Genomic DNA, 26,030 nt, shown 5'->3' with positions numbered 1-26,030 from the left:
GGAGAAAGAGCTGTGTGTGGCTTTCATTCTTTTTGATTCACTACTATAAAACCCACAGATGGGCAGGCCTTTCTGCTTGAAGTCTTCAGCCTTGGTGACCCTATTTTTTCATATAATTTTATTTCTATGCCTTTGGCTTTTATTATTTGAAGCAAAGGAGAACATTTCCAGTGTAGTTTCAAACTAGGGATATTACTCCCTTCCGATACATTTCATCTCCACTGTGAGGAGAGATTAAGGTAGGCAAACTGGGGCTAACCCCTTGACAGACTAAAGCAGAGCCATGGAAATTCTCTTTTCTGCTTTGGCCAACATTTTAAAAAGTGACTGGTGATCTTGGACTTGAGACATCTTAAAAGGGCACTGAGCTTGCTCCTGCTGAAAATCAGTCCCTTTAAGAAGTGTCAATCTGGGCTCCCAAAGTTACCAGTCACTTTGGAAAATCTTGCCCTTTATTTATTATTTTCAGCTTGAATGTGGATCAAAAAGTTAATACTTTGGTTGCTCCTGACCTTCTCTCAGTATATTGGGCCAATTTCACTTCTCAAATGGGTCCTTCTGTCATATAATGTGTATCTTAATTGTTTAATGCAATATTTCTACATAATTATAGGAAATATCACTTGCTGTATTGATGGTAAAATGAAAACGGGCAATGTTAATGACATTATAAATGTTTATAATGAGATGGAAAATGATTAATTATGAGACAGAATAAATTCACACATATCAAATACTTACAAGAGGCACTAGGAGCTGGAAGTGGGTAGAACCCCTATTTTTATTCCTTCTGCAGAGGAAATGAGGATCAAATTATATTAGGCACTAAAGAACAGAAATGGTCTTCCTGGCCTAGGGAAAGCATATAATGGCACAGTGCATTTATATACACCCACAGTGGCATCTGGAAGGGCTGCCAAAGTACTTTTCATGCTGTAAAAATTACTTCGCCTACCTCTGAACTACAGTCACAGTTGGGCTCACATAATCTTGCAGCCCGACCATCATCCCCCACAAGTGTTATCAGAAAGGACCAATCCAATCACAGTATCAGCCAATCAAAACAGGCTAGTCGGACGGGCATCCACATGGGAGAATCATGGTGGGAGTTCAAGGTGTAGAAACTGCCGTCTGATCAGCATAGGCCTCAGTTTTGTCCCCCTCTAACTAATATTGTAGTTCTGGGATTTTGCAGGCTACAGCATGATGCTGACTCTTCCTGGTATCCAGAAGCCAGGGGAGGGAAGCATAAGTCACAATAAATTATACATCCCAGATTTATAGTATGAAAAAGATGGCCTCCTTCCCAGAAGCGATGCACTGAATATTTAAATTTGTTTGCAAACAAGCTCTGTAGGCCATTTTGTCAGCCAGCACACGTAGCTTGGTGCAAGTAGTGCAGAGTGCAGTTAATTAGTAAGTTTGGTTTGCTTGTCTCGAACTACAGCAACTCCTTTTCCCCTCCTAAAATGGCTTTAATGTAAATGGCTGGAAACAAAAGTGCTTCCCAAAGGAGCCCTCCCCACATTTTAACTGAGTTCATTTCTCATCATCCCTGCCAATCTACCAAAAAAAACCCTAAACCATTTCTAGGTAATCATGAGGTTTTTTTCTAGAATTTCCCTCTCACCTCGCCCCACTACATTATATAAAGATTTCATCTTCAGAATGCATCTTTTCACTGTATGTTTAATGCTTTATTCTTGTGTGAAAAATTTCTCTTACACACACTAACAATTGCAGGTTTCCTGGTTGTGGGCCTAATGTGTAAATTATTAATTCCTTTTCTCAATTTTGAATATTTGAGAATTTGTTTAAATAATTAAAACACAAATGCTTATTAACCCGGTAAACAATTTGGCAATGATGTTTTAAGATATTAAATGTTAATAAGTAGGTGAATGTATTTGTTTTATATGAAAGATTAAACATTTTGGAAAGATTTTATTTTGTCTCTGTATGTCAGGAAATGGGACACAAAATGGATTTGCGGGTGGAGGAGGAATAGAGAGACAAAGTCTGAAAAAAGATCTGTTTTCCCCATCTACAAGAATTTCTCTGCTTCGAAAACAGAACATGCTGAGGATTTTGGAAGGAACTCTGTGCCTACTGTTTTAAATTCCTTGGTCCCAATTTGCCTCTCACTTATAACAGAGTAAATCAAGCATAACTCCATTTAAGTCAGTGGAATTTCGCAGATGTAAAACTGATATAAAAGGTCAATCAAGACCTTTAAATCAAACCTGCTACAGTACTTTAGTTTAAGGTAAAGTTAGTCAATCAGTTATTCACTTGTCCAAGGCTGACATGTTATATAAAGCATTAGCAGCCAGAGTCTATTGTCCAGACAAGTGTAATCAGCAAATCCAATTTTATAAATTTTTGACTGGAGACAGTGGTGCAGAGATAACTCAGAAGGTGTTATGGAAGATTTTACTGGAGTTTGTTTGCATTGCAATTTGGCTGGAAGTCACAGAAGCCAAGCTTCTTACCTAGTTACTGCCATTTATTTTTGATAAGCCCCAAAGCGTTCGTGACACTTATTGAAATAGAATGGTGTCTAGGTAGCCATTAATGCTATTGTATCTTGTTTCAGCAGATGCTTTATTTTAAGACTTTTGAAAGTGGTTTACTGTAGATATTCAAGCCTACTAGGTCTTTCTGTCTTATAAGGCCTTTAACCTAGATCAGAGTTCTCCGATGTTTTACTATGTAAGTTATACAACTTCTGATGTCTAGTTAGTATCATTTTACTATTTAAATGTATCTTTTTACTGGACCACTTCTGACTTCTGTTGCTGGGATTATCAAAATTTCACACTTGTGTGTGTGTGTGTATATATATATATATATACACAAAATATTGCATTTTTCATACTATGTCATTTACTATAGACGTAGGAAGGAATAAGCCTCAAATCTCAGTTTTGTAGCAATTAGGCTTTCTGCAATTTCTGGATATGAGCCAGCCACGCTAGAGTGAAAATTGCAGCTATTCTTTCCTCAAGCCTGCCAATGTTCTTGCAACAGGGAACAATCATTTATAAATTACCCCAGGGAGAAATACCAGTCACAAAAAGCTCAAGAGACCAATAGGATCCAAATCACACTTTTATAATGTTTCTCTTCTGCAAGCATTTACATTCAAATATAAACAACTCTTGCATTAGGAACTATATTACATGTTTTAAAAGGCTGTTCTACATGATGTTATAGTGAAATGCTCTGTCTGATACTTTGGTTTCTTTCTAACTCGCTTATATTGTACTACTATTGCAAAAAAAGATAAAAAAAAAAAATCTGGTGGAAATAAGCCAACCTGTCTAATTATCTCTGACATATTCCCTACTATAGTGTAAACAGCAGAAGAGGAAAAAAATGCTTCAGTTTCAGTTGTTTGTAATTTAGTCTGCTTCCCCCAAAGAAGTTTTTAAAGATGATAAGTCCGAGTCTCAGAAGTTGACAAGATCGGTAGCACCAGGAGTAACATGGAGAATCCAATTCCCGTTATCTAATGGCATGAGATGTAATCAGGGGGCATAAAAAGACATCTACATATCTATTCCAAAGAAAAGAGTTTGAGAAAACTCCATCTGATGTAAAGCAGCATAATGTCACTCAAATCAATGCAGCTATGCCAATTTACACCATCTGAGGAGCTGAAGAAGTGATCTAGATGCTGTCCCAAAGAGCTTACAATCCAGTTAGATCACGGACAGAGTAGGATATAAACCCATGCTTCTATGTCTATTTAAACTTATGAGGCATGGGTTTATATCCTGCCATGTCAGTAATCTAATTGGACTGTAAGACATTAGACCCTGTCCCAAAGTGTTTACAATCCAGTTAGATCACTGACGACAGGGCAAGATATAAAGCCATGCCTCATAGGTTTAAATAGGAGGCATCGGTTTATATACTGCCCTGTCACCAGTGATCTAATTGGATTGTAAGCAATTTTGGGACAGGGTCTAATGTCTTACCTTTCAGGAGATTCTCAAGTACTTAGCAAAATATGGGCTACGGTAAAAATGGCTTCAGTGGAGCTACACTGATTTATGCCAGCTGAGTTTTTCTCCCTGTGTGTGTATATATATATATATAGAGAGAGAGAGAAAATATTCCACTGAAATGCAACATTGCTGGGGTGGAAGGCTTCACATTCTTTCCTTCTACTCTCCCATCAGTCTGTTTGTATCCATCTGTTGGCTCTTGTCTAGCCTCAGGGCCAGTTCTAGGGTTTTTGATGCCCCAAGCAAAAAATTTACTGCCCCAAGCTCCAAGAGCGCAACTGCCCAAGCGAAAAAAAAAATAAATAAAATGGCCGGAAGGCTACCCCTGGAATTGTGCCACCCCAAGCACGTGCTTGCTTTGCTGGTGCCTAGAGCTGGTCCTGTCTAGACTCTAACTTCTTTGGGGCAGGGACCATCTTTTTAGTTCTGTGTTTGTACAGCGCCTAGCACACTGGGATCCTGGTCCTGACTTGGGTTCCTCGGCACTACAGTAAGACAAAATAATAATCTCATACACAGAAGTCCAAATAAATCTGTAATGTATGTGAATAATCACAATGCAGAGAGCAGCACTTTGGGATCGATAGGAGAAAGTGAACATATGTTTGTGGGAGAAGTGGATAAATAGGGCTTTTAGGTTGTCATGGTGTGTGAAATAGAGGTGGTGGGAGTGTAGTGATATAATAAGCAATAAGATTTGCCAGGTAGGAAAGGGCAGAACTATGTAGTGCCTTGAAGATAATGACAAGAAGCTTGAACTTGATGCGCTCGAGAAGGAGGAACTAGTGGAGGGCTTGAAAGATATGGGTGATGCCAGACAGTTTGGCAAGGAAGATGATCTTAGTAGTTGTTTTCCATCTGAATACTCCTAACACTGGAATTCACATATTTTTGCATCCATGGATTTCTGTTATGAGGGCTCATGCCTATGCATTGGAGGCATTCTGCTATCTCCCAAATCACAAAATGACCTCTATACACCTAGAGGGAGGGTCTGTGAGCTCCCTTCAGAGAGATAGCATCTGTTCCCATTTTTCTTTTCAGTGTAGGGGTAGTAGGTAAAACCAGCAGGATGGAACTACATCTCAGACCAATTCATTCTCCTCTTTAAGCTGCCTCATAGTCTCTTAATCATGTTTTTTTTTTTCACTTGTGAATTGTGTAAAAGCCTTGTAATTCGCAGCAATATTAAGTGATCCATAATCCACAAGTGACTAAACCACTGTGAATGTCATGAATCAGGCTATTGAATTGGGGGATTCATTCTGGCATTTCTATTGTCTGAAAATAAAATTTTCTATTCAATTTTTTTCTTCTGCAAGAGGAATCAGAGACCTCAGACCAACATCCTGTATTCCACTGAAATAAACTCTCATCAACATCCTCTAATACAAAAACATACAGAATAAGGGCCTTGAATCAGGGCTCCTTAAACATGAGACTAACCACTGAAAATTCAATAAACATCCCAAATAAGATTCAAAAGAATGTGGAACCATGCAGGATAAACAAGACCTACACTTGACTGAAGACAAGAAATAAAGCCTGAATGAATAATATATGCCTAGCACAATCAATCCTGACTGGGAATATTAGGTGCTTCTGGAATATGACTAATATAATATATTTAAAATTGAGACTGTTTCCATTATATCTCTGTTTTATACATATGTGTACCTTTCTGAACATTCATTTACAACCTGATCTAAAGCTCTTGAAACTTGATAGTCTTTCTATTGACTTATTTAGGGTTTGGATCAGTGCCTGGCTAAAGAGAATAACATTTTCTATGTTTCCTGCAGTATTTGTGCGTGTGTTTGTTTGTTTTGTTTTGTTTTAAATTTGGGCAAAATCTCTTCTGTTGTTTTTGAGTTATAGGGTTTTCTTAAGAAAAAAATACAGTCTTTGTGAGACAAAGCTGTAATTTAACATGAACATTGGGCACTGAACTGAGGAAGTGTTAAAACTAAGGCTCCTACATCTACATTATCTCAGCCTTACTGCACATAGGTAGTATTTCCTCTTCCTGTTTTTTGGTTAAACAAGTAGTTTAATATTAGAGCAGGTCAAAAACAGAGGGGGTGGGAAGTACAACGTATAAGTATTTTTGCACCTTCTTTTTTTTTGCTTTTCACTCTGATGTTCAACAGTTTGAAAAAGATTTGATCAGAATGTCAAGTATTGAAATAGCTTAATCAGCTCACTCAGTGGTCAAAAAATGGAAGAAAAAGTTTACATTTTTTTCCTTTTTTCCCCCTCCAAATTTCAAAGTTTCAGATATTTGAAATTTCATTGTAATCAGTTTTGCTTAGTATATGTCTGTTTTGTTTTGGCAAAATGTATTTAAAATATAAGTACAGGATGTGCCAGATAGATCATAGAATCATAGAATCATAGAATATCAGGGTTGGAAGGGACTTCAGGAGGTCATCTAGTCCAACCTCCTGCTCAAAGCAGGACCAATCCCCAATTAAATCATCCCAGCCAGGGCTTTGTCAAGCCTGACCTTAAAAACTTCTAAGGAAGGAGATTCTACCACCTCCCTAGGTAGCGCATTCCAGTGTTTCACCACCCTCCTAGTGAAAAAGTTTTTCCTAATATCCAATCTAAACCTCCCCCACTGCAACTTGAGACCATTACTCCTTGTCCTGTCCTCTTCTACCACTGAGAATAGTCTAGAACCATCCTCTCTGGAACCACCTCTCAGTTAGTTGAAAGCAGCTATCAAATCCCCCCTCATTTTTCTCTTCTGCAGACTAAACAATCCCAGTTCCCTCAGCCTCTCCTCATAAGTCATGTGTTCTAGACCCCTAATCATTTTTGTTGCCCTTCGCTGGACTCTCTCCAATTTATCCACATCCTTCTTGTAGTGTGGGGCCCAAAACTGGACACAGTACTCCAGATGAGACCTCACCAATGTCGAATAGAGGGGGACGATCACGTCCCTCGATCTGCTCACTATGCCCCTACTTATACATCCCAAAATGCCATTGGCCTTCTTGGCAACAAGGGCACACTGCTGACTCATATCCAGCTTCTCGTCCACTGTCACCCCTAGGTCCTTTTCTGCAGAACTGCTGCCTAGCCATTCGGTCCCTCATCTGTAGCTGTGCATTCGGTTCTTCCGTCCTAAGTGCAGGACCCTGCACTTATCCTTATTGATCCTCATCAGATTTCTTTTGGCCCAATCCTCCAATTTGTCTAGGTCCCTCTGTATCCTATCCCTGCCCTCCAGCGTATCTACCACTCCTCCCAGTTTAGTATCATCCACAAATTTGCTGAGAGTGCAATCCACACCATCCTCCAATCATTTATGAAGATATTGAACAAAACCGGCCCCAGGACCGACCCCTGGGGCACTCCACTTGACAGTGGCTGCCAACTAGACATGGAGCCATTGATCACTACCCGTTGAGCCCGACAATCTAGCCAACTTGCTACCCACCTTATAGTGCATTCATCCAGCCATACTTCTTTAACTTGCTGACAAGAATACTGTGGGAGACCGTGTCAAAAGCTTTGCAAAAGTCAAGAAACAATACATCCACTGCTTTCCCTTCATCCACAGAACCAGTAATCTCATCATAGAAGATGTTACTGTTAGAAACATAACTTTAGCACTTCTTTACTTTGGGTCTGATTGTGATTCCCACGCTCACATTGGGTAAATTCCTGATTCCATTAGAGGCTTTGGCAAAACCTGCTTTGACATCAGTGGGTCCAGGATTTCACCTATTAAATAGTACTCCATGCTGCAAATAGATGTATTGACTTCAGTTGATCTACTTATGATGTAAGATATTATTCAGCTTTACTAAGAGTATTGCAATCTGGGCCTTTGTGATTTTAAGAGTACAGCCTTAATATTGCATTAACATGGCTTTATTTTTTGCATGTAAGAGAGATAGATGACTGATGGAAAGGTAGACAGACATGGTATATTTATTCTAGGGTAAAAAGTGACAGATATTAGCAAAGACTATAAGACTAACAAAATACTGCAGTGCTGATTTCTAAAAAAAATCTTGGTGGCCTCTATTAATCATCCAGGAACAACCTGTAATTATTAACATACAGTACAAAATTATTAGAACAGCATTAAAGAGATGATTTTTCTGAGATTTTTAGTTTTGTTTCCATTAGAAATAAAAGGATTAACAAATGACATCCGAATCTAAAGAGAAAACAAATTCATATCATGAGGAGAAGGATTGGCCTAAACTCTGTCTTAAATTAATTTAAGACAACCTATTTGAAACAATCCATTTGAGTCAAAAATTCCCTAAGTAATTTAATTATCTCTGTATACAATATGGACTTAAATCTGCTCAGTATAGTAATCATAAACTATTACAGTTTCTAAGGTTGCTTTAACCTGTATTCTCTAGATGAAAATACTCTTGATATTCTATGAACTAGAGCAATCAAAGTGGCAGTACTGTCTCTTAAGGACTGAAGACAGACTTCATTCAAAATCTTCAGCTGGTTCATCATGTGGCAATCCACCCTGAAGACAGCATATCATATCAGTGCTACAAAGTTGTCACTGGTTCCTATTCCTGCTCTGGATTCAGTTCCAGGTACTGGTCTTCACTGATAAATCCCTGAGACAGCTAGATCCTTGGGATGAGTGAAGTTGTCCTTGCTTACACCAGTGATGATTACTCCATTTGTATAGTGCCATTATACTTGTTCAAAATTCAGTAGAAACTCAATTATCTGTTGATCTCAAGGGCCACCCGGGTACTTTGGGAGCTTGCCCAGAAGGCTTTGAAGGGTCACTTGACCTGCCCCTGACAACCAACTTCAATACCTGGTTGCTGGATTCTTCCTGTCCCCCCTGTTCTACAGGAGGTGGCAGCAGTTGTGCTTCCGGACTTAAGCCCACAGGAGCCATATCCTCATCTGGTGTACATTGCAAGTGACTTAAATGGAGCTATGCCAGTTTATACCATTTCAGGATCTGGCCCAAGGACTGTAAGTCATGCAGACTTACGAGATGAAGTCAAAACTTGGGGTTCATATCCAGCTTTAACAACATTAAGAATTTCATTTCATTAGCATTTAGGTAAGCAAGGTTTGACTATATTGACAAAAGAGGGGGAATTGGTCACACGTTGTCATGTGTCCGGTTGTGGACATGTTGACTGTCACTGCCTCTAGGACATTCTTCCACATCTAGCCCTACACTATTGAAGATGCTGGAAGTTTTGTGCCTGTCTTCTGTGGATGCAGGATTAGACTCTAGTGATTGGAAGTTACTGCTTGATGGCCTGTGTGAAATGAGTTGGTGATAGCAGTCCCATTCTTATGGACAATTGGAACTGGTTGGCATGCTGCTCCTTGTTGTCAGCCACAGCAATGAGGCCCCAGATTGAATGGCCTTGAACACTGAACTCTCCTCTCCTCCTACCACCAGATCAGGATTGAGGCAAATGTCAGATCAGCATGGAGAAGATTGCACTGCCATGCTGTAGTCTTTACAAATAATTCTCCAGAATGGCTAACTTTAACAAGCACCTTTCACTAAAAGTTCAATATATCTACATAGTTCTCTCTGCAGATGTATATGATGTGTGCATAGGTCATATTTAGTGAAGGGCATTTTTAAAGTTTGAGCAATGTTTCCTTGAGAAGTAGCAATTCGATGGGCTTATTTGTGTTATTTTATCATGCACAGTGCTGCTCAAAGGAAGATAAAATGTGGCAAGCAGCTCGTTAAGACAGGATCTGTGTTAATATGCAAATGCTAGTCCCTTAGGACCCTGCTCATACACCAATCAATCAATTAACTTGTCTGTCTTGGTATTGTTCATTATTTAAAAATGATTTTAATCACTTTGCAATGTATTAATTAACAGCATGCCTAGCTAAGGGGAAAAAAGAAATGTAGCATTCCTTAGAGCTTTCATGTACAAATATTAATTATTATGTATGATTCAATTATTAAGCTATATCATATAACCAAATATATCAATGGGGTTTTACGGGAGCTGAGGTACAATCCAACTTTGTGTAAAATCTTTCATATGAACTCTACTCTAAAACACTTTAGAGATTGAAATAGGTAGAGTTATAAAGTAATAACAAATACAAAAATCGCAGAGAGAGAAATAGGCCAGGGAGAAAATATCTGTCTTCACAGGGGATTTGAGGACCAGACTTAAATCTGGTGTAAACAGGCACAGCTCCACTGATGTCACTGCAGCAGATCGGAGTTTGGCTCAGACTGCCAGCATGGTGGCAGTACACCAAAAGGCTATTCCAGATGGTAGGTGTGACAGGTTCCCCCCCAGGGTGCCACCTGGAACTGGGGTACCACTGAGCTCACCCAACCCACCAGCCTCAGCTCCCTTTGACATTGAGAAGCTTCCAAGCCCTATCCAGCCTGCACTTTCACCAGCATACATACAGATAGGGACACAGCCAGCTGCAGTTACATGCAGGCTCTTTAACCATCCCCTGCATGGGAAGCCTTCAACTAGGGCACCTCCCAGTTCCTAAGGCACATACCTTCTCTGGAGTATAAACCAAAAATTATACCGCCTTGCACTGCACACTCACTATGCTGAGTATTTGCACGTGCATCACAATTGCCATAGATACAAGACTCAAGATGTACTTTATTAGTTGTTTTGCCCAGGGGCAGCTTTCAGCAATGTGAATATGTGGGTGAATACTATCGATCTGTAGTTTGAAAGAATCATATATATAAAAAGCATACTGTAAAAGGATATATTTATCTTTGCATCCTCAATAGTTGTGTTTGTTCTGATTAAACTGACACTTTTTGGGAGGATGCTTAAGAAAATAGTTCAAAGGCACTATGGCTTAGTGGAATAAACATGAGACTGGAAGACAAGACTTCCTGGTTTGTAATCCCTCCCACTGATTTACTATTTATTACTACTAATAATTATTATGACTATTTTTATTTGCATTTCAGTACCATCTAGAGGCCCTTGTGCCATTTTGACTCAAGTAAGAGACTTGTTCTTTCCAGGACAGTCACCATCCTGAAAAGAGCTGTAGCTCACGAAAGCTCATGCTCAAATAAATTGGTTAGTCTCTAAGGTGCCACAAGTCCTCCTTTTCTTTTTGCGAATACAGACTAACACGGCTGTTCCTCTGAAACCAGTCTAAATAGACAAGACAGATGGTAGAGCAGAGGTACAGAGGAATGAAGTGACTTGCCCAGTATCAGCCAGCAGGTGAGTTGTTGTAGAGCTGGGAATAGATTTGTTAAGTACTTGGAGATAGTTAGATGGTGAATACGATGACACTGCAACGGATTAAAGCCTATGTATTATTTTGGGAACTGTTAAATGATTTCATTTGTAAAACGGACCAGGTTGAGCCATTAAGGTCCACAATGTAATAATTTATGCACTACAATGGTCCACAGTTTACCAGCATGTGGGGGGGTTATGGTGATCATTATCTGACTGCTGTTGGAGAAGTGTAGACTTTAGGGTGACTCCTTCACAGGGGTGCTGATTGCAATTACAACTGCTAGAGAAAAGATAATGACACACATTAAGCTTTCCATGTTTGATAACTGTTGGAAAATGGTAAATATTTTCTGGGAAATTTTTCAGCATGATCAATTTTTGTCTCTATGTTTTTAATTTTTGGGGGGGGGGGGGATTTTTCTGGGTTTTCAACAAAAAAAGAAAATTGCATTTTTTTCAGATTTTGCATTGAAAAAATGAACACTTTGCACAAAAATATTTTAACAATAATTTTTGAACAGTTCTAATATTTTATGCTAGGTAAATATAGGTTATTTTTCGGTGGGTTAAAGCTGAGTATTTTAGGGATGGCATATATATATAAATGTTACATAGCTCCTCACACAAACTATAGCTTAATCTGATGGGGAAAGGCATTAGGATTCCAGAATCATTTGATTTGTTAAAACCATCACTCACCCACTGAGAGGAAGGATAGTTCAATGGCCCAAGTGCTAGCCTTGGACTTCAGAGACCTGAGTTGAATGTCCTGCTCCACCACAGACTTTCTATGCGAGTGTGGACAAGTCACTTAGAGCTTGTCTATACAGTGCAACAGTGTGGGCTATGAGAGTATGAATTCTGTTGCTTGCTAAATGGCCCATGTAGGCTCTGCTGGTGTGCACTAGGGACATTTTGGTTAGTTGCTGTGCATTAGGATTCACAACCTCACACTGCACAATGCTGCATAAAGCCCTTAGTCTCTAAGTATTTCAGATCACCATCTGTAGAATGGGAATAATGTCGCTTCCCTACTACAGAGGGGTTTTGTGAGGGTAAATACATTATAGATTGTTATAACGAGGACTATACAAGTACCTAAGAGAGATTCTGTTGCTAAGAAATATTAAAAATATGATTTTTGTTGTGTCCATAAAAACAGGCTAGTGTTCCCTGTGTGACAACAGCAGAGCCTGTGTCAAGCACCATTTGCAGAGATCTGCTGATATCAGCAATTCTCGTGCACACGCAAGGAAATAAATACAGCAGAGCCACATTCATCTCAGCTCCACGTAAAACACTGGGGCAGAGATTACCCACTGGGAAAGGACAACATCAGCAGTAGAAGCATTCCTCATTCTCCCCCCCCCACCCCCCGCAAGCTTTAAAACAGGAAATCCCAGACAATGAAAAGTTAAGAAAATTAAAACATCAAATCCAGAAGTGTGTTTCCTTTAATACACGTTTAGATATTTAAACAGTGATTGTATTGCTTTTCATTCCTTGGGATCGTTGATTTTTGCATGTCTTAAGCATCTGGTAATTGGATATGTTTATATGAAATTAAGGCCAGATTGCCTGCATACACTACACATATTTGTGTGGGGAAGTACAGAAATTTACATAGATCTAAGTCTGTCTCTCGTGCATTCTTAGGCTGAGAGAACTGCAAAACTAAGCCTTTCTGATGCTCAAAGAAATCACATGGAGACAAAGCTAACCTTATGATTACTCCTATCTCTGCCTATAAACATATTGTAAATCATTATTGTATGGAAAGCTGTCTCATTACATTGATTGCAGATAACTGATGATATTTTAAACAAGAGAAAAATTAAGTCCTTCTGTGCCTGACATGTTCCCCCCCTTTTTCCCCCCTTAGCTAATTTACAGTGTCAGAGACGGTTTATGTGAAAGTGCTGAAGTGTCACTTCCCTGGATTTGCAAAATGAATTAAGCTATCTATCCATCTCCTCTGAGAAAAATATTGATGTAGTCTTTGCTCTGTGTGCTAGTGGGGAGAGAAATTGCTTTCTAAGGGAATGATTGGCTATTATATTTAATTATTAATAGTTATGCTCCTGGTTTAAAGGCATATCTGACCTAGACGATATTTTATGGTTCTGTATTACACAGAGCTGTAACTATCCATTCAGAATAGGGGCACACTCTGGTCAGTCCCTTGCTTTTAGCTGATGGTACCTCTCAGTTTTCACCCAGGGTCACACAGAAGGGTTGTTAGTGCAGATGCAAGGTAGGCAGACAAATCTAGATGCATATTAATGAAAGGCGCAATAGAGAATCTCCCAGTCACTCTAAAAATGTGCCCAGGAAATTAAACGGATGATGTGGTGAACACATCACATTCCTTCTTGCCGTCCCCATGATACTGCATGAGTCACTCATAGAAATAGAGATCCGATGAGTAGGGAAAGCTAGACTCTGGGCCTGCAGGGCTGGCAACCCCAAATGTTCAAAAATCATGAGCCAGGCCCCACAAATCGTGAGATGGACTTAAAAAAATCATGAGATTAAATAAAAGGTACACATGGGTTTCTTTTTATTGCCCTTCTGAGCCTTTAGGGTTCATATTTGCCAGTTTTACTCCAAGACCATGAGAGTTAGAAACGTATGCATAAAAAATGAAACCTGAGATTCTCACATTTTCACATGATTCCGGTAGTGCAGGCATTAAATTAAAAAAAAAAAACCCAATAGTGCAAGACTTATGGTAAAATCACAAGAAATGGCAATACTGAACCTAATTTAACACTTGGTGACACCTGTGTAAATCCAGAGAAATGCTATTGACGTGAATATGTTACTGTACAATTACACCCAGACCACCGAGATCAGGATCTTGCCCTCTGAGAGGTTTTGCACAGGTAAGTATTTGTGTTAGATAAAAACACATAGTATCATAAGCAGATTTTTTTGAGGGGAGGGGAGCGGAAATAAAACTATCTGCATAGTCAGACGAGTCATCTCTGGCTTCCACTGGCTTGTGATTGCAGTTCCCTGGCAGTGGTATGGTTTCTTGAGCAAGCTTCGTGTAACATCTGTTCCAACAGGGGCCCCAGAGTTGGCAAATATAGTCACAAAACTGGGTGGGGCTAGCCCAGAAGTCTCGCGGACAGAGCACTGGACTAGGACTCAGTAGACATAAGTTGTACTCCCAGCTATGCCATTTGCCCACTGAGTGACCTTGGCCAGGTCACTTCACCTCTCTCTGCCTCAGTTACTCCTTCTGTAAGAATGGTGGTAACAATGCTGACCTCCTTTGTAAATTACTTAGAGAGCTACGGATGAAAAATGCTATATAAGAACTAGGTGTTATTATGTAGGAACCCTGAGGATCTGACGGTGGTGGTATGGGCCTTGGCCTTCCCCTGGGGGTGAATCCACTCATGAATAGGGACGCCTTTGAGCAAAAGGTACCGATTGCAGCTCCCTTGGGAGTAAATTTGACTCTGTCCATGTCTGAAGAGCTGCTGGGTTTTGCTTTATTTGTGTAGTTTCTGATCCAGCAGGCAATTTTCATTCAGTAAAACACTTAAGCACATGATGTAATTGCTTTGGTCAACTGGAGCCTTAAAGACTATTTGCTAAGAATTATAGCTGAGCACATCCTCCCACCCCTCTGAACCCAGATCTGGGTCTGAATTTCACAGCTGCCCCCACATCTCTAAAGTTGGCAGAACCGTCTGCCCCCCAATTCTTATGGGGGTGGTTTAAGACTTCAGATCTGAATCTCACTGCTTGGACTCACTACCAACAATCGGCAGTGTCACCTTATTGAAGTTACTCCGTTAGCTTGATTTCCTCTTTTAGGGAGAAATTCACCCATATGCAAAGGGCCAGCACAAGTTTATGCACCACCCTGTGGGGCTTAAATGGTAAATAGGTGTTGTGCCAGCCCTCTGCACAAAACTGAATTCTCCCTCTGGGAGAAGAATTGAGGCCTAAGAGAGTTTTGCCATTGACTTCAATGGAAGCAAAATCATGCCTTTAATAATCTAAATATACCAGTGCTTTGAAACCTTCCAGAGAAAACACACACACACACGCACGCACATGCATCAATGGCAACAGAAATTCTTTGTTAATGACTCTTTTGTTAATATAATCTTGAAGGAAACACAGTTGGGTAAATTAAAACACTGCAAATTAACAGTGCCTCATTACAATGAATCAGTGACCAATCCAAGTTTTCTGTTAGCAAATCGTAGCCCTTAGCAACAGCAGACTGATTAATACTGAAACTGCCTCCAGTACAGGGATTCTGTGTCAAGAGACGGGACCTGTGTATTACTCACAAAGGCCTTCTGTAAATGCTGATCTCACTTTTGGTAATAAAGTTTCGTTCTGACAATGTATCACAATGTACCAGCTCAAAGATTATCAGGAGAGAGTTTAAATTGTTTGTTAAAATTCAGATATGAGTATACGTAAGATTTGTCTTGGTTCCCATTGTTCTCATACGCTGGCTATATGACTGGATCTAAACACTATATAGCATTGAGAAAATATTTTTGCAGGCTTTTCTGCCTACTGCCTCCCTTCTTTTTCTGTCTCAAGTAAATCTTTCACATTTCTTTCACAATCAAAATATTTTTCTCGTTGTGATTTCAGAAAGCCTGACACTAAAACATATTTTGAAATCCATAACACAGTACTCAGAGTTAAACTTTGCTCAGCGACAGATCATTAGTTTACTTGCTGCATGCCTCTGAATACTTTGTACCAGTAAATATAACAGACTCATGATAATTACCATGTGCAACATGTTTGTGTTCAAATACGACCTTGAACTTACTTCTCAAACATTTCAGAAATTCCAGCAATGTGATGTTCTTTGCAAGCTACTAAAATAATCTCTATCTGAACTGTGTAACTCAGATACCGATATTTCAAAATGACCTAATGTAGCTGTTTTGATTCTTTTAACTTTGTGTTTAGCTAGTTTTCTGTAGCCCAGTGAGTCATGCAATCCTATGACTGTCTAGGCACTTTTCCAATCCAAAGGGCTATTAAAAGCTTTGACAAAGAACCTGGAGCTGCTTTGGGACGCAGTAACAAGGACGGCCTGTCTGTTTGTTAACACACTGACATAGACCAAACAATCAGATAATAAGCACATTTTGCTAAGTTGTAAATATTTTTATACTATTAAAAATACTAGAGTATTTTAGAAATAAATGGGCCCAGATCCTCAGCTATAAACAGAGGAACACACTGGGCAAGTCAAGGGCTACAATAGAGGCATAGAGCTTACCTGTTTGTGCCTCTGACTCTGGTGCTGCTGTGAGTGAGGCTAGTCCCTCAGCATAAGTTTGAGCCGCTTCAGAGCTGCTCCAAGTTACAATGGATACTGGTGGTAAATGGCAATTGGGGATCGTTGCCACATTGGAATATCATGGACATGGTCTCTGGATTTGTCCCTGAAATGATAGGAAGACGGTGAGGTCATGTCAAAATCTCTAAACTGGTCTTGTGCCATCATACTGGGATAATCCTCCCATGGTTGGTTTGTGCTGGGTCTATGGCCAGAAACTGCTGGAGTTACAGCAGTAGACTGAACAGCTCAGGGATAGGCTGTGGGATGTGAAGGCTTTCACAGTTAGATTCTATGATAATTAACACCCAGCCATCAAAAGGCATCACCATCCAGTGGATGGAGGTGGCCTCTATGAAACAAGCTGGGAGCCTCAGTTCAGTTCCTAGTGGACAAGTGTCCCTATCACAAAACCATTACAACAGTCAGCTGGTAGCTTTGTTGGCAGCCTCAGCATTCAAGTCCAGAACCGAATGGGCAAAGAAAATGATTTGTCCCATCAACTGTAAAGACCATGGTGTGGAACCTAAGTGAGTATCTCCAGGAAAGGGCATGCACAAGCAGGAGGGAGGGAGTAAGGAAGGGCATGTCCCCCCAATCAGTGGGGACACAGAACTCAGCCGGGGTGGGGAGAGCGAGCTCTTCCAGCCCAGCTAGGGCAGGAGATGACAGCTCCTCTGGCCCTGGGGCCATGGCGGTGCCGGGGGAGGAGATCCAGCTCCTCTGGCTGCCAAGGGACAGCAAGCTTCACCGCCCTGGGGCCGTGGCAGGGAGAGCCAGCTCCTTTGGCTGCAGGGTAGGGTGAGAGGGAGGAAGGGGAGGAGAGCCAGCTCCTCCAGCCAGAGGAGGCACAGAAAGTGCCCCTCCAAAAGTGGCCACATTTTTATTCCTGTGCATGCCCCTGTCTCCAGGTAAAGGCTGAAACTCATTAGCAAAACAGCATGTGAAAGGTCACACTGTCACAACCTATGCTGCCCCTATTCAGTGGATAACTAAATTCCATTCTCCTTTGCTCTCAGCACTACATTCATAAACAGTTAAAATTAGAGAAACATTGTGCCTGAGCTAAAAGCAGCAGCCAGTTACACTTCTCCGGTGTCTGTATTCTTCCAAAGCACCGATGTTGCTTTTAATAACAAAGTGAAAGTGACTCTGGTACCAGTCATTAATATTCCCTTACACACATTTGCATTCAGTTTCTCTTGCCTCTTTCCTAATTTAGGTCCTGTCCACACTAGAATTCAAAACATGCTAGCCACAGCTATGTATAAATGTGGCTGTACTCAAGATTCCAGCATACTTTCCTGACCAGTATTGACAAGGGAGTTTTTATTGTTGTTATTGTTTTGGAGGTTTTATTCTGAAAACAGTGGAAACCACACTATGCTGTAGACTACAGGCCAGATCTACCGGTGGTGTAAAACAATTGATTTCAATGGAGCGAACCAATTTATACCAGCTGAGGATCTGGCCCTACTTATAACAGCAGGCAGAAAACATGTGACATATTTTAAGTATGTTGCTTAATTAATTGTTGGAAGGTGCTCAGAGGCTATGGCGATGGGTGCATTATATGAACCTGAATAGAATAGAAACAAATTCTCCAACTATCGAGGAAACTGCATGAGAATCCTTCTAGGTAGGCAGCATGGTTTCAATCCCAATGAAAACAGTTCCTTGGAGGCAAGAGTTCATGTTCCCCATAGCATCTAGACACCATGCTTATTTATTTCTTGTTTTTGACAAATCAGAAGTTGCAAAGCTAGCTGAAAAAAGTAGTAAGAAGCACTAAGCAAGACTATACCCAATGAGTTGTGTTTCAATAATCTACAGTAAGGGGAGGGAGGTTTGGGATAACTTTGTGATTTGATTTGTCAGGCATAAGGCCTAATTCCCCACTGATACTCCAGATTTACACCCATGTAACTCCACTGAAAAAACTGAAGAAACCAGGTCAGACTTCAGTACATTAGTCCTCTGTTTTGAAGGACTATGAAAATCCAGACTGGACATTACGGGGGGCAAGTTACTGGACCATAGTTAAGGTTGAAGCACTGTCACTGTCTGAAGCTGAGTTTTCTAACCTCTCTGAAATTCACACACAGAGGTCAGAGTGGCCTGGAAATTGCTATGCTAGTTTGTGGCCTGGGATAGAAAGTGTGATGCAAATTGGAGGTCATTGGCTTAATAGATTCCTGAGATATAAACCACCACCTCTCCTGAGCTGTTTTTAAATGTCAACTTTCTTATAATGCTTTTTTGCACAGAGATAGGGAAAAATACCAGACCACACTTCCCTTGCAGAACTAGGAAGAGAATCCAAGAATCCTGCTTGCAATATGTGTTAGCTCAAGTGGTAGAGAGCTGTGGTGTGGATGTGAAGATCCCATGTGCAAACTCTGCTGCTGACCTACGTTGGGGACATTATGGTTCCACAGGATGGAATTTAACGTTTGCCATTTTAGTTAGATTGGAGAGGTTTAAAACTTCATTTTGAATCCTCTCTAAAAATCAACCCCCCAAATCAGATCAGTCTCAGAATAGGTAGGTCAGGAGCCTGACACAAAAGAATGGTTGGCAAAGATTACAACAGACAAACAAGCTTGAGGGGGGAGATGCTGTGATCATCCTGAGAGACTCCTTACTGTGGAGATGAAGCGGGAGTCAGGTTAAGATTATGTGGCTCTGTTGAGTAAGAAATGTCACCTCAACTCTTAATGTCAAAAATCAGATATTCTTTGGTGTGGGCACTTGTATATTGGAGAAGTATTCTGGGCCAGGTAATCAGCTTGAGTAAATTGGTATAACTCAGTTGACTTGGGTGGAGCTACACCAATTTAGGCCAGCTGAGAATATGGCCCTCTATCTCTAGATGAAAAAATGTTCAATCATAAATGAATCTGTGGTTCTTTATGATGTGTTCCATTTTTCTTTTAGCCTTCAACAGATTTTGAATGGTAACAGTGCTGTGCTCTAGGCCACCCTGTTTAATACAACGGAACAGTTGCAACTAAAGAGCGCACATTGGATGGAGTTCAAACTCCTTCAGATAATGGGTTTGGGTTTTTTTCAGTCTCCGAACTATTTTTGCAGCCCTAAAGTCAATTAAAGGAACATTTTCACCTTCTAAGAAACTCTGTCTCTAATACAGTATTTCTAGCACCACATCTTACCACAAATTTGCCACAAGAGCCATGATTCATAACAATGTCATGCATTTTGGCTTGTTTGAAACTATGATAACGAAGCCATGCTAAGGAAGGCAATGTGCTTTAAAAGTGGTTAACACATTTTGCATCTAAATTACAACTTCCTTAACACTTTTACACAGGGCTTTTTACAGGGTTAGCTACAGAACCATGTCCCACGTTGATCTCCAGTGATCCCTTAACCCAGTGATTCCCCAACTCCAAATTCGCCTCAGTGCTTCCTCTCAGTGTTTCCGAGTGCTCCTTCTTAGTCACCAAGTTTACCCCTCTGTCCCACTGCCTCCATCGATTTCCCCACTGCTTCTCTAGTTTGCCCCAGTGCTCTGTCTTACCCCCAATTTTCCCCCACACTTCCTCTCACTCCATGTTTGCCCCAGTGGGTCCCTTCACACACGGCCAGTTTGCCCCGAACACCATCTCTGGAACCCACCTGAAGGTAAGCAATGTCCAGAAGAGCCAGAGTCATGCCTTGCTCTATTATCAGCCCAACCAGAACACGGCATCCAACAACCCTCTGCTACTTATGGAAGATTAGGATTCAGGTGTGGCTTTGGATTCAAGCTTCCTAAGTCCAGGTCCATTTCTAGTGAGTACTAATGCAAATTGCACTAGGGCTTTGCAGTGCGTGTTTCAGATTGTCACCCTTAGGCCGATGGCTTACAATAAATAAAATCTGGGATGACCATATTGGCTAATTTGTGGGCTAAGCCTTTTATGTTGGGGATTTTGTCTGGGCACAAGGAACGGGGCTGGAGGACTAAATTTGCAAGTGAACCACTCACCATACCTCTTGCATCATACACACATAACTAGTAAGTTAATCATCAGCTTTCATACATAGCTACCAGATGGTATGCCAAAAATAACTTACGTCTCAGTTATATTTGTTGACCTGACATATTCCCTAGCTTTGATCCCTTGTTTTTAACTCTCATTCACTTTTGCTTTTGAAATCATTGGACATAAGCAAATCCCTTCTTCCCTCATCTCCCGTAATAAATATCCATGTGATATGCCAAGAATTGCTGTTGACACTAAGCTTTCATTTAACAGAAAATATGAATTAATTTACCACGCTGACCTGGGCAGTTTGAGGCACAGCGTGAGTCACAACTCATGTTATATTTTTGCCTAATTACATCCCAGTCATTTGAGCTAATTGAGTCAAATGATACAGTGTCACAGGACTTACTGTAAGTCCAGAGGATTTCTCCTTCTGCCTAAGCTGCTGATCTTCAGCTGTCAAGAACGCATGGCATTCGGTATATTCACAAAAAGCTCCAGCAGCCGTTGTTCTTTATGTATGTCAGTAGCTGTTTCAGTCTCCGTTACTTTGGCATTTGTTCCGTTGTCACTGTTTGCATTAATTTAATATCCTTTAAGATTGTTCCTTCCCCTACCCCCCATTCCTCGCCACCCACAAGTTACTGGAATCCATTATCTCTTGCTGAATGTGTGACCAGCCTTGCCTTGTCTAGTTTCTAGCAGGAAGGCTACAGGAGCCCTGAATGATGAGTCAGCACTCTTGGCAGTTGTGAAGAATTTCAGTGAGCGCTAGCAGCAAACAGCAGCAAAACTGCACACACGGCTCCTATGAGCCCCGGAGCTGCTGTCTGCTGGAGTGACAGTTTACAGCCCATTGGAGTTTCACTCTGAGATGGAAAGCCATACCATAATAGTCTATTGGTAATGCCTTTGCTGGGCTTTTGGTTTGCTACTTCGGGATTCAAAGGGCCTGATTCTGCCTTTGCACCACTTTTATGCAGTGTAACTCTTTTGGTTTCAGGGGCATTGCTCACAATTTATGTCCCTATTCTCCCCTATGAAGTAGGTTCACCAGCTGGACTGCATCACCCAGGACGGTGTAATTTGGTCAGGGAATGTGGTCCTCAGAGGAGAGATGGATGGTTTGGAGCTATATGACTCAGGAGAGTGGGAAAGCACAGGAGACACTTCACCAGGCGCTGTCCTGCGGTTGCTTGGGGCACATTAGGATCCCTAGAGTGTGTCAAAAGGGGTGGAGAGAAGGAGCAGGGTCATGGCGCTGCCTCCTCCCTACTCCTTTACAGGCTGATTTCTCCCTGATGGGAATAAAGATTCCTCTTGTGCTCTGTCCTTGTGCTTATTGTACACACAGCCCAGACATGCAAGCCCATGCTGCAAGAGCAGCTCCTCATCTGGTCCAGTGTTTGGCAACAGGGCAATGGTATCAAGAGTTCTCTACCTCTTTGCTTTTCTAGTACTAGAAATGATGGGCTTGATCCTCAGCTGGTGAAAATCAACATAACTCCGTTGAACGACAGCTGATTTACACTAGCTGTATCTTTTATTTCAGATCTGTGGGCATGGCACTTGCCAGGGCCTTCTTTGTGGTGTACATTGGACATGTCATTCTTACACAGTTACCATAACAAAAAAATCTGTTTTTTTTTAACATAGCAACCGTCGTGTTCCCCCCCCACACACATTTATTTTCTCAGTATTTCTTATGTTCTCTTCAATACCAACACAGGTTTTAATTTCCTCAGAGGAAGCTTTCACTATAAGAATGAAAGCATCTGACATAATTAGACCTGGTGATGGTGTAAAACTGCAATGGGAACTCCCCTGAAACAGTGAAATGTCAGCCCTGGGTGCCAATGATTGCTCTGTGTGATACAAGAGGCCTGAATGGCTTTCAAGGTTGTTTCCTCACATGGTTTCACTGTTTGTTTGTTTGTTTGTTTGTTTTGACCTGTTGACTAGGACAAGAATGTACTATGCCTTTTCTTAACACTGAAGTATACTGAAGTGACCACAGTGAATCTGAAAGCAGGCTGCAGCAGCCTTTCAATTTGTTACCAAAGCACAGACAACAGCCCTGCTGTGTAAGAGTTGTGAGTAGATGAGCACATGTGGCATTCCACTTCATTCCAGAATCCCTGAATAAATAAATATGCATCAATACCATGACAAAGAGCCGTGATGCCATGGCCCACCCTCTTGCACAATAGTGAACAAATAACCAACATACATCCCTGTGGCCACTTTATACCTGGTCACATAGCCGCCCCCCTGCCCCCCAGATGTGAAAGCATTCCCCATGTTAGTACAGAGCCCACTTTGCCACCTCTGGGCCACCTCTGCGGAAGCCCTGGCAGAGAGGCCATTTCAGGGCAGAGGTAGGAAAGGGTGTAAAAAGGTGTGGCCACAGTGGGCACACCCCCCGGGCAATCCTCCACTGGAGTGATACTCTCTTGGGCCTGATTATAGAGGCAATGGCAGTGGGAGGCACAAGTGAGAGCTCTTGCTCTACTCCTTAGACTCCAGCAGCAGTCTCCTTTCTGTCTCATTGCCGGGCCAAGTCTAGGGCCAGCACAGAATCTAGCCCATTATCCTTTCCCCACTTGTATCCCCTGTATTTTGCTTCTCACTTGTTGAATTTCCCACTCTCCTGATTTCCCCCCAAACCTCTTAAAATACATTTCCTCCAAAAGGCCTTTCAGTGATTGTGACACTGGCAAACCAGGTGTCAGTTCCTGCCAAGGTCCCCGTTTCAACTGAACGCTGAGAAATGCATAGCTGGAATTAATCTGGCTCACCTGTGCACCAGTATTGTTAACATAAGTATTAGGGTTATGAAACTTTTAGACTAAACTGAATGCTTGTAAATTGCTGTGTGCACTAATCTCACGTGTAACCTCTATGTCTCACATTGTAAGGTAATATTTAAGTGGTTACGTTGCATGCCTCTGTAGCTGTGGAAATCACCAGACAGGAGAGGGACATTAATTAGTGTGAAATGCTGGCCTACAGGAAAAGGTGTCATCTCTTGTCCCACAGAGCAGGCCCATCAAGACCAGATGAACTATTGTGAAACATCAAAGAGGACAAAAGACTTTGATGATTGCTCTCTCCACCCCATGGAGAGGAGACTGCAATTCCTCCCATCAGCTGATCTGGCAGCTCGCAGAAGGGTTGCAGGGAATAAAAATCCCTGACAAGGAGAAACTATATCTCTTTGCTGCTTTGACTATCGAGGGCAAGGTTTTCTAGGCATAAGCAAGAGGTCCCCAGTGTTTATCCCAGGTTATCCCTAAAGGACATATAGAGCTTGCTTATTATAGAAAATTCAATTACTTTTTGAAATTTAAGATGAATTAATTTGTGTGTGTGTTTACCTGCTTTAACCTTGTAAATAACTCTTCCCCTTCCCCCTTTCCCTAATGAATAATTATTTAGATAGTTATGAGATCTAAGGAGCAATTGACCGGGGGTTAGTGAGTGGTCCTTTGGGATTGGGAGTAACCTGAATATCATTAAAAAGAAGAGGAGGACTTGTGGCACATTAGAGACTAACAAATTTATTTGAGCATAAGCTTTCGTGAGCTACAGCTCACTTCATCAGATGCATACCGTGGAAAATACAGTGGAAAGATTTATATACACAGAGGACGTGAAACAGTGGGTGTTACCAGACACACTGTAACGAGAGCTCACCTTACCTGATCACTCTCGTTACAGTGTGTACGGTAACACCCATTATTTCATATTCTCTGTGTATATAAATCTCCCCACTGTATTTTCTACTGAATGCATCCGATGAAGTGAGCTGTAGCTCACGAAAGCTTATGCTCAAATAAATTGGTTAGTCTCTCAGGTGCCACAAGTCCTCCTTTTCTTTTTGCGGATACAGACTAACACGGCTGTTACTCTGAAACCTGAATATCATTGTGAGTTTTGGTGTAAGGGACCATCTATCACAAAGGCAAGCTTGTCTAGGTGACAAGATAGATCAGAGTACCCACGGGGACTGTCCGTGATCCCATGATTAGACCGTTACAGTGCCTGAGGAGTTTACACTTGATACTTGGTAGGTGAGCTCTGAGTACAGACCTCACAGCCAATTTGGGATTTGTGCCCTGCCTCTTAACAGTCTGCTCTGAGGTTTGTACTCATGTTCTTGAGCCACTGGAGGATGTCTTGACAGCGATAATCCACCTTCCAGAGCTCAGGGCTGGATTCTCAGCAGGTGTCAGTCAACATAGCTCCTGTGAAGTCATTGGAGTGTTGCTGATTGATCTATACCAGCTGAGGAACTAGCCCAGTATTATTAAATATATTTATATTATCTCTCGATCCCTATTTTACAGATGGGAAACTGAGGCACATAAAGATTAAGTGACTGTCAAGGTCACACAAGAAGTCTGTGGTGGAGCAAGAAATTGAACCCAGTTTTCTGTTGAGTATCCTAACCACTGCTCCATCGTTTCTCCCTATCATAATGGAAACAGCAATTTACAAGTTTTGATGGAGTTTTCTGCATAAGTAACCTTATTATAGTGAATTTCTTCCAAGACAGGTTGAACATCAGTTCCTGTATGTGTCCCACACATGGTTCTCTATGTCTCCTTTCATGTTGCCCCTCTATGCTTGGAATGTTTGTCCCAAAGCTAATCACATGGTCTGTTGCCCCTTTTAATTCCTCCTTAAAAACTCACATTTGCAGCACTGCCTCCAGGAAGTGGCCTAATTAGACAAAAAGTGATAGAAGGGATACAGGAGAAAAGTAAAACAATACATCAAAGGGGCCATAGCCCACCATAAAACTTGGCCCTATACTTCTGAATACTTCCTAAGAGGTAAAAGAGAAGTCCAGATCCTCAACTGGTGTAAATTGTGGTGGTTACCCACTCCAGCAATTTTATTGTAAAACTCACATTTGATGTATTTCTTAAAATCCCAGCTCCTGTGGTCATGTGGTTATGATGTGAGACTGTCATCTTCCAATTTAAAAAACAGAAACAAAACAAATAAACAACACAAGAAAGTTTCTGGTGCCAGTGGCTGCAAAGTAAAGCTGGAAATCAGGAACTCAAATGTGCCAAGACCAGAAAGCAAATAAGAAGAACACAAATTATATTATTTTAAAACATCATGATTTTTAAGTCAATCACACAATATTTTGGGGCCTGACTCATGATTTTTGGATGCTTGGGTTTGGGAATACTGAAATCAGTGTGTTTACACCAGCTGGGATCTATCTCTGTGCTTAAAAAAAGTAAGCCCTTAAAAGCTTTGCTGGCATAAGTTCAGAGTGTGAAAATAGCACACACCTAGGTAACAGAGCTATGCAGGAAAAAGCCCAAATGTAAATGTAGTTATACCAGGAAAAAGTCCTTTTGCTGACATAACTTATTTCATTCATGGAACTGATATTAACTATACTTGCAAACTCTTGTGCAGGTTTAAGCTGCAGCTC

General features: G+C 41.1%; 1 protein-coding gene across 1 annotated transcript in view; it reads right to left on the bottom strand.

Annotated features, from left to right (window-relative positions):
• Window positions 1–21,244, bottom strand: part of LOC140907945 (uncharacterized) — a 39,274-nt gene extending 18,030 nt beyond the window's left edge. The window contains exons 1-2 of the mRNA XM_078851915.1: window positions 20,982–21,244; window positions 16,521–16,686 (exon numbers count right to left, since the gene is read on the bottom strand). The gene's annotated coding sequence lies outside the window, so the exon portion shown is untranslated. The remainder of the gene's footprint in view (window positions 1–16,520; window positions 16,687–20,981) is intronic.
• Window positions 21,245–26,030: the final 4,786 nt, after the last annotated feature.

This window comes from Lepidochelys kempii, chromosome 2, assembly GCF_965140285.1.
Source record: "Lepidochelys kempii isolate rLepKem1 chromosome 2, rLepKem1.hap1, whole genome shotgun sequence".
Lineage (NCBI taxonomy): Eukaryota > Metazoa > Chordata > Testudines > Cheloniidae > Lepidochelys > Lepidochelys kempii.
The sequence above is the reverse complement of the archived record's forward strand: the minus strand, read 5'-3'. Positions and strand labels throughout refer to the sequence as shown.